The following is a 16,111-nucleotide window of genomic DNA, read 5'->3' on the forward strand; positions in this document are numbered from 1 at the left end:
AGAAGGTAATTGGTAGATGATGTTCATTATTTCTGAGGGATGAAAGGCATTAGGAGGAAGGGTCATTTGGAGTGGAATTGTAATCTCTGCTTCAACATGTTCAAGGTGGGTTGGATTAAGGATATCAGGATGGGCGTTAAAAGTTTTGAAGAGGTGTTCGCCGAACATTTGAGTTAATACATAAATATTAAAAAGATACATTATGAAAATAAATGAATTCTAGAGGAAGCAAATTTTTTAATAATTTAAAAAAAAATTAGTGAATGTGATGTGAGCCACTAATCTCGTTTAAGACACTCTTCATCATCGAATTGAATAGAACCATAGATATTTTTATACGAGATATAAAACTAAAGCCTATATTTTGAGGAACGAATTTTATAGGTAAATTCACAATGGTTTTTTTTAATACAATAATAAAACAAAGATATTAAGTTTCATTATTCATAGCTAAAGACAAAAAAATAGTAATAATACAGAATCAAAGACACTAAACTTATACAGTTAGTCAACTAAAATTAAAACCCCGTCTGTGTTGCAAAATTAATATGGATATGAATCGTTTAGTTTATTTGAATTCCAAAACCAGTCGAGCCCATTTAAACATTTGTTAATCATCAGTCTTGATATTATAATATCAAGGAATAAAGGAATTTCTCACAGAAACAGTTGTGTTGCATCTGGAAAAAAAAATTAATTTAGCTCATGATAATCTAGTATCCAAATTGTAAATTAAATTATATAAAAATTTGATGAAAGGTTTGTATAGTATTGCATTGTAACCACTCATTTGACATTAATTTTGCGTAGCAAAAATCTAATAAAATCTTTAGCTTGATTTATGTTTGATATTCATCCATTCCAATTTGGATATTAAATGCTGTTATTCCTAGAAGTATGTGAAAGGTACCATTTGTGAAATAATAATATTTGTGAACACAGTTTCGGGTCGGTAGACTGATCGATGTAACCCGGAGTCGTCAGACTGAATGCAAATGTAATTGGAGTCGATCACATAAAACAGTCAAAGATAATTAAAAGCAAATATATTTGTTTAATCAAGGCAGGAGTCACTTTTAGCTCTGTTTATTGCTTTTGAAAACACGAGGCTATTGCCCAAACAGGATAGTAACGCATTTCATTATTAATTTTTCGAAGCGCAGATGTAAAAGTGCTAGTGTTGTAGCCCAAGTTACTGAAAGAGAATTGAATGATATATGTTACCTTATGTCGTTATTAACTTTAATAATCATTAATTTAAAAAAATACCTTCGTTTGTTAACTTTTAAGTTTTAAAAATATTATTTAAATAGTGAAAACATCAATGGATTCACCTTCTCAAGCTTTTACTATTCTATCGGTATTTGCAATTCCACAAAATTTGCCATTCTAGCAATATATTTGCTATATCCTTCCCTCTCGTTGTCTTCATTCATTTTTGGAAATACTTATTATTCCCAATTCTGTAATTTTCTATATCTCCATTCTCTGTTAGCCCCCAGTCATTACCAGTCACCACCAGTGTATACCCGCCTCCAGCGGACATTGTAATTATTTTTATAATCCCATACGGCAAACAAAGATATAGTTTGTATTTTGTACATATATATTATTTTATTTTGTATTTAAATGAAAAATAAAGAGGTTTTGATAATAAAAAAAAATTTCTATATTCTCAATTATTGCTTACTCCATACTTTTCAATATCCTGAAGATTTCACCATCCTTCGATTATCTATATTCTTTCTAATTTCGCAATTCTAACCTTATTTACAGATCCAATTCCTACTCAACATCCCTAATTTTCAACATTTTTTTTCAATTCTTTGTATATCATAGTTCCTCAATTTATGCAGTTCTTACTATTTTGGTAATTCTATTTTCGCGATTCTTCAATTTTCGCAATTTTTGCCACTTCTAATTCGAAAACACCCCTTAATCTGGAAATGATCCCGCTTTCTGAATTTTTTCTATTTTTGTAATTCAATAATTTACCTAACTTAAAAACTATTCACGAAACACCAATTTTCGCAATTCTTACCACTTCGGTATCCAACAATTCACTTAATTCTAACTATTTTTTTCAATTCCATAATAAAGTTAAGAAAATATTAAATTAATTAATAATTTACATATTCATTATTTCCAGACTATCGTAATTTCAAATATTTCTAAATGCCTCTACTACTCAAGTATATAAATTATTAAAATTCACCTATTATCACTATGGCGGTTTTCTCAACATTTAAATATTTTTTAGCAAATCAGACGTTTCTCGTAATTCTAAAATTTATGCACTCCTCATAATTTTCACAACACATAGACTTTCTCCACTAATTTCTCAAATCCCAAATTTTCTAATTTGCTACAATTTCCGGTACTCTTTGTCTTGCGCTTCAGTTTTCATAATATCTCAATTCGAACAATTCATACTTTTAATCTAAATTTTATCAATTTTTAAAATTTCAAATGCTTTCAATGCTAATTGGTGGCTCCTCAAAGCTCATTAAATCCACAAATTATTTTTTACATGCAAAGTTAAGTTGAGATTTTAAAAAGTAACTGATTTGACAAAAATCTGTACAATATTTCATGAAGTGTATATTTTTCTTTCAAATAACTTGGCAATAATTCCATTAGCAGGCATACTGTAATACATACCCAACTTAATTCAATAACACAAGTCATAAATCAATTTGACGACGGCTTTATAGGCAAACGTTGTTGTTCTAAATAAAAATATACATTTGGTGAAATATTGTGCAGTCTTTTTCTTACAGACAATACAATTTTTCCACTAAATGAACCAGAAGTGTGAAGCACAATATAAAAATTATTAATTTATATTCATAAATTTATTTATAACAATATAAAATATTGATTTATGCGGATCAATATGAAACCATATTGATTTATATATTTATTGCCACAGATTTTTACAATTTCCCATACTAAACTTAATAAATTCAATGTATAGTTTAAAAAAATTGGAATTTGTGTTCGACTAAACAAAAACTGGAGAGAGTAGGAGAATGATTTGTCCCCTTCATACTTTTATAATTAACATTATGTTATTTTGAGAAAAATTATACCATAGAAATGTTTCGAGCTTGCCGAAAAACAACACATATTTTTTTCTGTAATTATGGGTAAAAATTCCAAATCTTTTCAATATGATACATGTTAATTATCTATATTTTTGAAGAAAATATACCATTGATATATTTCATACCGATTTATTGTTTTAATAAACTTAATTCGTAACCTTAAAAAATTTGTTGAGTTGAGACGTCAACTAAAAAAATATATCGGAACTAACGCAAAATATCATAATAATTTTTATGATGTTTCAGTAAAAAAGGACCAAATGTCATATAATTTAATTTAAATAACAACCAAAAAGCTTTTAACTTTAGTGGTTTGACCATTCGCACTTGAATTTTCCCCGAAGAAACAATAGTATGTCTTTAAAAGAACAAAAGAAGAAAAGCTGGCTCGAGTATAAACATGTATTTGATTAATGTAAGATCTGTAAACTTAAACATAAATAAATAAAAGAGTTTTAATAAAATAATGAATAAAATTTAAATAAATAGGCCTTTTAGACAAAATAAATTTAGATAGATAAATTATGAAAACCAAATATGGTATTAACAAGTGGTTTATTATTTGAAGGCAATTTGTATTTTACTGTTTTTATTTTTTGTTTTTTTTATCCTTCTTACATATGAAATTAAAATCAATAAAAAAATTGAATAATCATAATGGAATCTTTGGAAGTACCCTAATGAGGTAAGGCACTGCGGGTACACTAAACCAGCTTAACAATACTGTTCTGCAAAACAGAAGCATAACGCCGTTTGCGGGAATAATGTTTTATTTTACTCAAAGGCAATAAGTATTAAACATTATAATAAAATTACTCACTATAAATCCATATTACACAAATTAGATAGAAAAAAAAATTATAATAAACAAACACAAATTTACATAACAATAAATTAAGCAGATAGTAATTGATACTAATTGAAGATAAAATACAATATTGTAGATGTAAGAAATACACAAAATCAATGATAAATATAATGATGTAATCATAAAGAACTAAACACAATGAAATAAAAATAATGGAGGCCTGAAATTTAGGTTTAAACGTTAGTATAAAGAATTTTTTTAGTTGTATATCTTATCATTTTCAAATTATTTTTTATTTAATTTGTTTTTTTCATTTATTCCCTCTTTTTTAGCTTTCCTATATTATTATACAAATATAAACAAATCGTATACCATGCTAAACATATTAACAGTTATACAAATAAAAGGATTATATAATCACATAATTTTTTTTCTAACTTAAATCTCAATTCACTCTGCCACCGAAGAATATAAGCCAATTCGATCTTAATGCTGAAATGATAAGGCGCATATTAAATTGGCCCGTGGCAAATATATCATCGAAGAGCACACTTACGAGTAATCTAATACATCCTTCTCCACAAAACCAGATCTCCACCTCCATAATACTTCAGCTACTGACAAAATGGATTGAAATGTTCACGGAGTTCAGCTTCCTATATTGTTACAACTCATCCTAGCCTTAACCATAAAGACAATATATTTTATGTGTTTCATTTTTCCAAAAGGCTAACATACAACATAAAATAAATTATTGGCAAGTAAATTATTGGATTGATACAGTTTTGCCAGTAGTGTTCTACCCTCAAGCGATACAATTAAAGGATCTATATGATCGTGAAATTTTGAAGGAAAGTACGAAATCCAGTAGTATCCATTTCTTCTTCTTCACCGGTTAACTTTTAATCTCCTCTTCGTTTTGATGGAAATAATACCTATTCTATTGAAATAGGCGAACGTAAATCAAATAAAGTGAAGGAAATTAGTCAGATTTTCTTTGTTACCTTGACCTTTTTTTTTTTTTAATATTACTTAAAATCAATGTTATTTATTTATTTTTTCATCTTTAAAGTAAATACTATCTGGAAATGAGATCCAAAAGATAGACATGGCAGGTATAAATATAAGGAAGACAGGACTCAGTGGTGCATCCTCCTATAGTTCAATTATGATAATTTAATTTAATCAGACAGTGTTATATTTTCAAGAAATAAATGTATGCTTAAAATCCCTGTTTTATTTAAACTTCACGTTTTTCATCATAACTACAAAATTTCCTAATACAAAGAATATAAATTTTGGAGTATTCCCTTCAAATGATCCTTATTTTTAAAATTTTTTCGGAAATTTTCAAATGGTTTATTACAAAAAGATAAAGAGCATTGAAATGGACATAATCAGTAAACTACATATGCAATATAACAAAGAATTGCAAAGTTTGTACTTTATTTTATTTCTTAAGGTTTTTATGTTTAACATTTTTTTTCAATCAGGAATTATAAATTTAGCTATACTATTAATTTAAATAAATTTCATGATGTTTCACACAAATTAATAATTTCATTTTTTGAATTTAGAAAGATTTTACGCTAAAAGTGTAAAGAGACAGGATGTTTTTAAAAAGTGAAAATGGGAAAACTGAAGCTATAATATTTAATAAATACTTATTTTAAATTATTTACAGAATATTATAATTTATAAAAATAATAAATAGTTTTAAAATGGCTAATAATTTGTATGTTGTTTTAGAGAGTATATTGAAAAATTCTTTAATAAATAGTTTAAAAATTACTAATGAGCAGAAATGTGTCAATAAAAATATTTTATAAATATATGGAATATGGGTAACAAAAAAAAAACTGATTTTCATGTATTCTTAATAAACAGATTAATTTATTTCTCAAGGTGAGCAGCTGTCAGAGAATTTCGTAAGATGAAAACATATAATACGGTGGCCTGTCAAGGATGTTGACAGAAATCACTAGCACATCTTCCATGGCCTCAGTAAGATCCCAGGCGTTCACGGAAGTAAATCTCTCGTCGTATTCTCGTCTTGTTCATGTGAACTTTATCATTATCATTATTATTGTTGCATATTTCGATAGATATTACATTAATTTAAGCAATGAACTATTCAATCGTTTGAACGCTATTAGGAACAACACCGAACAAGCGGTCAGTTTATTTCAATTCTTTATACCTTCTAAAACAACAAAAAAATTACGATATTAAAATAGAGCGTTATTAGTCATGTTTTTTTTTTTTCGTACGATTCCTAAGACATTATAAGATTACATAGATATCACTTGGAAAAGTAATATGATATAATGATTACCAGTTCGTCATTTTCTTTGGATTGCCTAGTGGCATTATAAGGTGTTAGATGGAGGATCCAATTAAACTTGTACAGAACTATGGCTAATGCTAAGGGATTAATGGAACGTGAAAGGACGTTCCGCTGGTTAAAAAGCAACATAAAACTGCCTCACTTATGCATACACCAAAAAAAAACAAGCAAGTAAGAACCATCCAGTCAGTATTAATTGAAAAATCCAAATCATTTATTCCAATAGATAAATTTTATTCATAGTAAAAAAGGAAACAGAAAATCTCAATTTGGCCAAGTTTAATTCCTTTTCTTGTATCTCAATTCCTAATTCAATATTTCGTGTATTTAGTTTTAGTTTTTAGGATAAAATTTATTTATATTTATCCATATATTCTCAGGCTGCGATGGTGATGTTCGGAGTACATCGTTTGAATGCGAGATCACCCCGAACAAGTCGGCTGGGTTGTCTAGATTAGGTCTCAGTTAGAACAGGTGCAGGTACTTGCCCTTTTGCCCTAGCAGCCGTAAGCAGATCTACTCTGTCTTTATAGTTTTTGTATGATGCGACATGCTCCTTGTCACAGTGTTTACAATGAGGAGGGGCTGTCTTTTTCGGACAGTGATGTTCCCCACCACACCAGGGATAAGCGTAACTCTACCGCAGTATTTCATGGTGTGTCCAAACTCCGGGCAGTCCTCTTTAAATTTTGCCTTCAGAGCCTGTATATTTTCAATCCGAACAGACGCATTTGTCATAATTTGAATTTGCTCAGTAGGATAGACTTGATTGTGCTCAACCCTCATCATTAATCTTCTACCCATTGTGAATCCGGGTAAACGTAATTTAAGGTCACCGACCATTGATTCAGCTGGGTGGTCAAGGTCGAATCCGCGTAGGACAAATTTCTTCGACCTTTTGGTTCCCCTCGGCGCAAAGGTATGAAATGTTACGTTATTGTGCTGCATAAAGAGGGTAATGGCAGCATCATGGTCAGCCTTGATTTGTAGATAGAGGTAAATTTCTTTGGCGGAGTTGTTGATGGTGAACCGTTTCACTCCAACTGTTGTCAACATCTCTCTCACTGAGATCTGTATGACCGCGGGAGATATTATTATCGTTGATGAAGGCCTGAGTTTGGCCTCTGTGGGCCCTTCAGCTCTTCTTCGCTTATTCTCTCTGAGTGCATCATAGATGGTGTCGTCTGCAAACTTTTTAAACTTCTCTTCGACAGTGGGTCGGGCTAGGAACCATTTTCTCCGACTGTCAACATGCAAGGTTTGCTAATCTTCCCGGGCTCATTACTCCTCGTTGCTGGGGAAATATTGCTACATAACATACTCCTTTAAAAGAGCCTTGAGAACGAAAGCTTATAAAAATATTTGTTTCTAATAATTTTCCATTGTTATAGTAGATTGTTGAGTTTTATGTTTGAATTCAGATCACCTAGCTTGAATCAGTTCTTATAACCCTATGTATTAAAATACTTTATTTTTATTTATTACATACATTATAATAATTATAATAAAATTTAAATATTTAAATAGTTCATTATTTTCATAATTTTTATTATAATATTAAAATAATGATATATAGCCACCTTAAAACTGAATTAACCTTCCATCGGGTAGATTTTCATATGTGGAGTATTACTTCAGTTTATTACAGAAAGCTCCATTATCGTTAATACAGGATAGAGAACTCTAATAACCACGTTTGCTAATTAAATATTACTACATCTAGTCTCCTCATTTACAGCCATTAGAAAATAACTATAAGCGTCAGAGTTTATTAAATCGTAACTTAACTTTAAACTGTTCCCTATTTGCTCTTTTTGGCATATTATGCAACCTCTAAACGATGCTTTAATTTTATAATTGTTACAAACTGTTATTTCGCCCTTGATGATAGATTGAGAATGATTATTTTATTACCTGAATGCTGTGCCAAGAAAAAAATAAAACAAAGAGAGAATCCCAACCGTTACGACCACCTGCTCCAAGCACGTACAAAATAAAGCTCTAACACTTACTGTTACGTGTTCAGCGCAAATAGGTTCGTTTTTGCTGAACAACCCAAGATAGTTCAGACAGGTTAAAAAAAAAAAAAAAATAGGAAACACTTAAGCATCTCACGAATCTGTAAGATAAGGAAAAATTCAATCAATACAAAAAAAAAGACTGGAGCAAGGTCGGAGAATCCTTACACCCCTCCACAAAGCCCCCATCTTACCCCGCCTTCAAGGATACCAATATCATTTTCGTATTGACCTTGAGCTTGCCCAGACGAGCTTCCAATTTACACTTTAGTTCTGATGTTACAAGTTTCAAACTTGTGGGGGTGACTTAACAGGCAAAATTATACAAATACAAAATTTATCACTCCCATTAAAAATATATCTTTAATAGAAGTCTGTTCAGGAAGTAAATACTGAAAACAATATTTGTTTTGTTTTTTTATTCGAATTTTTCCCCAACAAATGTCTTACCTTCGATTGATATAATGTAAGACAGGAGAAAGAAAGATATGCTTTATTCATTCATGCTGCCCAAATACATCGGGTTGTTACATTTCACAGCATACTAATCAGTCCGTGATCGGACATCTATGAATTACACATTTTTACATGATATAATAAAATATAAATAAAACATTTTTTTTCCACAGTTTTCTTTTACAATCAATTCCAGTCTACACACTAAATACAAATAATTGAATTTATTCCTTTCTTCTTTCTCTTTCTTGTCCCTTCTATTCAACAATTTTTATTTCATTTGATCGACAAATTCAGTCTCCCGAATTCCCCCTCTCATTTCCTCCCCTGTGGTCTGATCTTTAACTGATCCACTGAGTAAAATGAACAAATAATTAAAAGTTGTAAATGAACAAAAATAAAACTGCTCAACATTAAAAACAATAAAATAGATAATATAATCAAATGATTTGATTGAAATAAAAAAACAGATTTATACGGTCGTATTCCCCTTTTTAATATTCCAATACCTCATAACCTAGAAATGCTTTTTTTTCTTTATGATCCCATCTGAACATAAATTCTGCAATAAAATGATGATTATTCTCATTCTCAAGGGTCAGAATTTCCTCCCATGGTCGATAACATGACGGTTGTAAGTGTTAGTCTCATTCTATTCCCATTAGATTTTGAAATAAAAAATGGTTTATAATTATACTGGGGCTAAGTCCATTTAGAACAATTATAAAGTTAATTAATATAATTTTGATGTTAAAATAACATATATTGGCCAAAAAACAGTGCGGCCACACTTAATTATAACTTTTATTAAAATTGTATATAAACAATTTTAAATACAGAGAAGAAAATATAAACAAATTGCAAAATTTACTGACTAAATAAAAAAAAATAAAAAGAAAGTAGTTACAAAATATCTGTACTATTATTAGTAGGATTAGATTGGTGAAGTAAAAGGCAGTTAAATATAAGGGTTTTAAACGAGGGAAGGGTTGGTACATGACGTATATTAGAGCGGATGTAGTACCAGTGATATACAAAAAAAATTATTATATTATATAAAAAATTATTTATTAAACGCAGTAGTTCGATGAGGTGTAGAGTAGATGTCAGATGAACGGGGCCTGCTATTACGGGATTGGACTGAGAATTTGAATTGCAGGTTTTCTAGGATATAGGAGGGGCTTTGAGTACTAATTACTTGGAATAAAAAGGAAGCTAGGAAATACTGGCATCTGGAGGATGGATAGAGCCACTTCAGCTCGGCTTAATACTGGGCTATGTGCGTATCTCTGGTGGTCCTGAAAATAAAATCTTACTGCACAATTCATAAGACATTTAGTTAGTTAAGTTTAGATTCGAGATTAGCCCGAATCCGATATCATTCCTTCCATAATAAACTCCCTAACCACCCAAACCCACTAGTTTCTAACCTTCTTCCATTCCTGGCAATCCTCCGAGAAGCCTGAAAAGAAGATGGCCTCGTGACTTTATATTGTAAACTGTTCTAAGAGTTCTACTACTGGGTAGTTTCTCTACATGCTGTATCATATCATTATGTCATTATGATCAAATTTACTTGTTGTATTTTTATACAGTTGTAAATATCAATAAATAAATAAATAAATAAATAAAAAAAAGATTCCAGATTACCCGAGAGTCCACCATATACTGGTCATAGTCAAAGTGGGGGAAAACAAGAGAGGAAACTAAGAGTGAACGGGTTTTAAGAGGAAGGAGATAACGGATTCTATTGAAGTTCTTTAGGGTAACTATGATTCCACGGGAAATTTGGGCAATGTGATTCATATTTTCTAAACAGTCGTTTTACGGCTGTTTTCTCAATATCTCCGTGAACCCAGCGAAAACGGACTGTGTGTTCCACTTCTATTGTTAATGATCGTCTATTGAAGTAAACACCATAATTTTGAAAGACAAAACATATATGACAACATTTCTCTCATGGTGATATTCCGGTTATATAATTAAAAACCTTCTGTTATATAATTAAGTTAAAAATAATAATAATAAATTAAAAAAAATATTGGGTTTATTAGGATCCATTGTTTCTGTAAATTCTAACTTCCAAGTTAAAAATTGTTTTATCTCTACCTCTAAAATTGTATCATTTTTAATTACTTTTTTTTTTCCTAAAAAGTTTCATTCTAAAAGCTATTTTAATACCGTTCTATTTATTTCAAATAAGGTTTTAAACTTTTGACCAAAAATATACATCTGTTAAATAAATTTTAAGGTTTCCAGAACACCTCTAACAAAGAAGTTGCATTATTAGTGTTTTCACAACCATCTTTCATTGTTGAAACCAATCTGTTTATAAAATCATTTGGCATTGACACCTTCCTATACAACAAGCCGAACTGTTGTTACAATACTAAGCAGAAAGACACTCTAACCAGCGCAATGTCCATGAGGATGAGATGGTAGTGGGCATTTTCTGTAATGTATGGGATTCCCATGCCCTTGGCTTGTACATTGTATATTGTAACTGATGTAGAAAAGTCCGTCTGTCATTTATCACAGCACTTAGCGCTAAAAGGGCTAGATCCTTTAGAAACTGAAATGTGCCAGAGTACTATTTATAATGTACTAAGAGTTAAAACATTAGATAAATAGTATCCTTATTTCATCAATAATATTTTTTAGGAAAAAAATAACATATTTATATTTATAAGTCCATTCCTCTGAAACTTATGAATAACTCGATTTTGGCTCATTTATCTATAAGTGTTCTGGTCCATAAAGGTTAAGAGATTTTTTTATTGTTAATTATTCCCTTTAACATATAGATTTTTACTAGAGAAGGCATTATTAATTATTAATTTAACTCTCATAATAATTAAGGAGCAAAGTAATTAAAATGATACCTTATTAACCTTGAAACATTTATTAAACAATATACAAATCAAGAAAACAAACATGTAATGTTGAATTTTTATAATATTATCTCTTAATTAACCGATTTATTAATTTTTCTGAATCTATCTTTATAATAATTATAAGGCCCCGAAGGTTCGATGCCGACCACCTATCGCTCTCTACACTCATCCTTACTTAACGCAATCCTCCCATCTACGTTTCGGTCTACCCCTCGGACGTTTCCTCGTCGGTTCTGTGTTTATTAACACTTTAGGGATCCGCTCGTTATCTAGGTACTCAAACCTATACGGTGCGGGTTCATGTCCTACATAGGGTCTTTAATTTGCTCATTATGAAAGGTATAGGGGGGAAAGCAGTCCTTGTTGATCTGACATATCTACATGCTATTTAAGTTGGGGGTTGGACATACGACTGATAAACCTATCCAGTAAGAAATCACCTTATTACTCAACCTGAAAAGTAGGAATGTGTTAACATGGTAATGACCACTGCTCTGAATAGTGGTCTCAACATCAGGATATGAACTGTTCGGAGCATATGAAGACAAGAAGACAGCCTGTAACCAACAAGCCTGTAAAATACGAAAAAGCCACAATTTGGCCGAAATTTGGTGCAATAACTATGAACGGGCACACGCCATTCTACTCCACAATAAACGCCAAAAAAGGAACAGCTGTCACTAGATTTATAGTTAGACCACCTGCAAGGAAATCAATTAAGAACTTAGCTCAGTAACAGAGAACACTTAATAATAACTTCAGTGCTTGGAGATAACGTAATATAATCGATTCCTTACGTAATTATATTTTTGTTAATTCATTGACATATCGTATTATTTTTCCAACTTTGTTTGGATTGAATTAAAATGCCGTTACACAATATTACATAGCTGATGCTAGTGCATAGTTATACTTAGATATAGTTAAACTCGCAGGTTGTGAAACTAAAATAAGTAAGTAAAAGTTATGTTACTTTATATTTCTTCTTAATGGTACTTTCTAACACGATCTTAGAAATACAATCATTCAATCAAAATGTCCGAATTTCCAACAAAAAATAATAACAATTAGGTCATATCTTACATATTTTTTTGACCTATGGAAATTATCTATAATTAAAATGATTCCCAAACCCCAAAAGCCACCAGAATACCCATCATCCTATCCCCCTATCTCTATATTACCGATCATGGGCAAAATCCTCGAAAAACGCTTATAACCCATCCTAGATTCCAATCACATAATCCCTGACCATCTTTCTGGACATCCAACATCCCACTCCACTATCCAGCAATGTCATCATGTGGTGAACGTTGTCTCGTCTTCATTGAATGGCGGAATGTACTCCGCGGGAGTATTTTTGATGTGGAATAGGCTTTTGATCGGGTCTGGCACCCGGGACTGCTTTACAAACTCCGTAAATTCCTACCTCCTACATATTTTCTCATCATTCGTTCCTTTCTCATTGATAGATTATTCCAAGTAAACCACAATGGTTCCGATTCATCCCTCTATTCTCAGTCCACTAGTGTTCCTCAAGATAGTATCCTCGGTCCTATCCTCAACAACGTCTATACAACAGGCTTCCCAACCAATACTGACACAAGAAAAAAAACAAAAACAAGAAAGTAAAAGTTCATAGCTTACTGTCCCCTTTCCAGAGAAGCTTTGACATGTTGAAATCGCCAAAACAGCACTCAAAACCCGTATCCAAATTTATTTGCGAAAATGGGAATGAAAAAGAACAGTGGATTTCATGTTCAGTTCAGAACCGATATGGATCTGTCTTCACCATTGAAGGAAGAAACTCGGAACATTTGTGGCATAAACAATTATAATAAATATTATGTTAAACAACGAAGAAGGAATGCTTTACTTTTCATTGTTGATATACAAAGACTTTTGTATAATCAGCAAGATGATCATTATTCCGTTTTCCGGATTATTAAACCGACAAAAAAAATGTTACCGAACTGAATTTTGGTAGTTTTCCGATTAGCATCAAACCGTTTGGATTAGTAATGCCACCATTTTATTCCATCAATTTACAGAGACCTAAATTATAATAGATTTAGAATTTTGTCGAAGTATCTGATATTTTATTAAATGAGAAAGTTTTAAACATTTTAACCCCTTTCATATTTATAAAAATGCGAAAATAAGTCAGAAATATTTTATTAATATTCATTAACATTTCCTGGTTACTTTCATGTTCAAAGCATTTAAATGATATATATTATTATGTTGTAAAGTTTAGTAAACGGCAAGTAGACTGAACTCGTTCGGTGTTGAAGTTACTCAGAAGATATTTCAAACAAGATCCTACCATTAAGGAAGATACTCTAAACTTAAGCCTAATCCAAGACTACCGTACTTTTCCATTAGCAGAGATATCCAAATATTCATTGAACTAATAATTTTGGTGATTCATTTACTATCATAACAATGATTCTATGTTCAAGAATTGATAAAATCTTAAACAATTATTATGAAATTATAATTTTCCTAGTTGTGTTGTTGCCTTGACCAATGCAGTTCAACTGTTACAGCTAATTCCGAATAAAAATTAAAAGTAATAAGCAGTGTATTTTACAATATGGGAAACTGTATTTCCATACATTAATAATTTTTAATCGAAATAAAAATGCCTTAAAATAAATCCATTTTAGACTATTACATAGCAGGAGGAACGAAACATTGATATACTTTTATTAAACTATGATGATTATGAATTGCAAACTGCAATTACCTACCATCATGCCTCAAGATATTTCAGCTCGGTTTTTCTATTTCATTTCATTTTCAACAAAAATTCTGATTTTTCTGGTCCATCCCTCATTGTTGTCTTCTGTTGGTCCTTAAGGACTAGAATAGATCCCTCTCTTACACAGTTTGTAAAACTGGAATCTCAAACAATCCTAACAACTTCTTTATTCTCCAATAAAATAAGTTATGAAAAAGACTAAAAGTCATATATCACCTTTTTTATTTCTTGAAATTTACAAGTGTGTTTAAGCTGAAAAATGTGAGAAGATATTATTACATAAAATATTTGTGAATAAATTACTCATTAGTAGCACTCTAATAACATTTATACATTAAAAGATCTCGAGGCCATATTCTTTCCAGGCGCCTCGGAGGATCATCGGTAATAGGTGAAGAAGCAAGTTTAGAAACTAGTGGGTTTGAGTGGTTAAGGAATAACAAAACAAAAAAAATACTTATCTCAACACAATACGCTTTCACACGAACCCGCCATCTTAAAGTGAGAAAATTAGAGTTGAAAGATTAAAGTTAATTTAAGAGGCTAATTTTATTGTCAAGTGTTTTTTCCGAATGCCAGCAACATTGTTGTTTTGTTTTTTTTAACGTCCCTGTTTGATAAAAAAGCGAATAAAGATAAATAAAAATATCATAGTTTTAGATTGTATTTTATTATTATAAATAATAGTTACAAATGAGGAAGTGAGGTGTGGACATTTCTTTAAACAATCATTCTTTACTAATTTAATAGTAATGTTTTCACGCCTTTTTGTTAACATTATTACATTTTTAGACTTACATTCTAGACCCAGTAACCTTTAATAATACCCCACTTATTCCTGTCGAACAGATCCGTAAATTAAGACTACATCTCGACAAACGACTGACATGGAATCCTTGTGTGAGGATTCCATGTCAGTCGTTTGTCTGACTGAAAAGACAGGAGACTGCTCGTTGAGTCCGACTATTACAGCACTTACTAGACAAACGTTCTAAACTTCCAATCCATTACAAAAGACTGATCTACATTACTATAAGGCCTACATGGACATATGGAGTTGAGCTTAGGGGCTCCACTAAACCATCAAATTCCTCCCGAATTCAATCCTTACAGTCCAAAATCCTTCGTAACATCCTTAATGCTCCTTACTTTGTCTCGAATCAAGTCATCCATCATGACCTCAATGTCTCATATGTTGCCGAGTTGGCCTGAACCAGGTAACAATCCTTCCATGAAAAACACCTGCCACTTGTTTCTGACCTGGCTTCTCCATCGTTACCTAATAATCCTCCTAGGTGTCTGAAAAGAAGATGAGATCTCCTCTAGAAAAGTTCTGTCAATGGGTAGAGATTCCACATGTTTGTATCATTTCACTATGCCACCTATAGCAAATTTACTTGTTGTATATATTTTTATGCTGTTGTAAATAACAATAAATAAATTATTTAAAAATTTTTTTTAGAGGAAATGTTCTTATTTTTTGTATATCAAACGCAGATAAAATTATTTTTTTTTGTAAATTCATTTCGCTGAAGTAGTTTTGCAAGTTTTATTTACAATAGTTCGCAACCTCATAAATAAAACCAGGTTGCTCAGACCAAGTCACAGTATTAAGAATGGAGATGGTCGAAGCTCAAATTATTAGTAAAGTGAGACTGTATTAGAAAGAAAAAACAGGCCCACATTCAAATATTAGAGCTTCAGGTGATTATTATAA

This window comes from Halyomorpha halys, unplaced genomic scaffold (assembly GCF_000696795.3).
Source record: "Halyomorpha halys isolate HHAL.00 unplaced genomic scaffold, Hhal_1.1 Scaffold264.1, whole genome shotgun sequence".
Classification (NCBI taxonomy): Eukaryota; Metazoa; Arthropoda; class Insecta; order Hemiptera; family Pentatomidae; genus Halyomorpha; species Halyomorpha halys.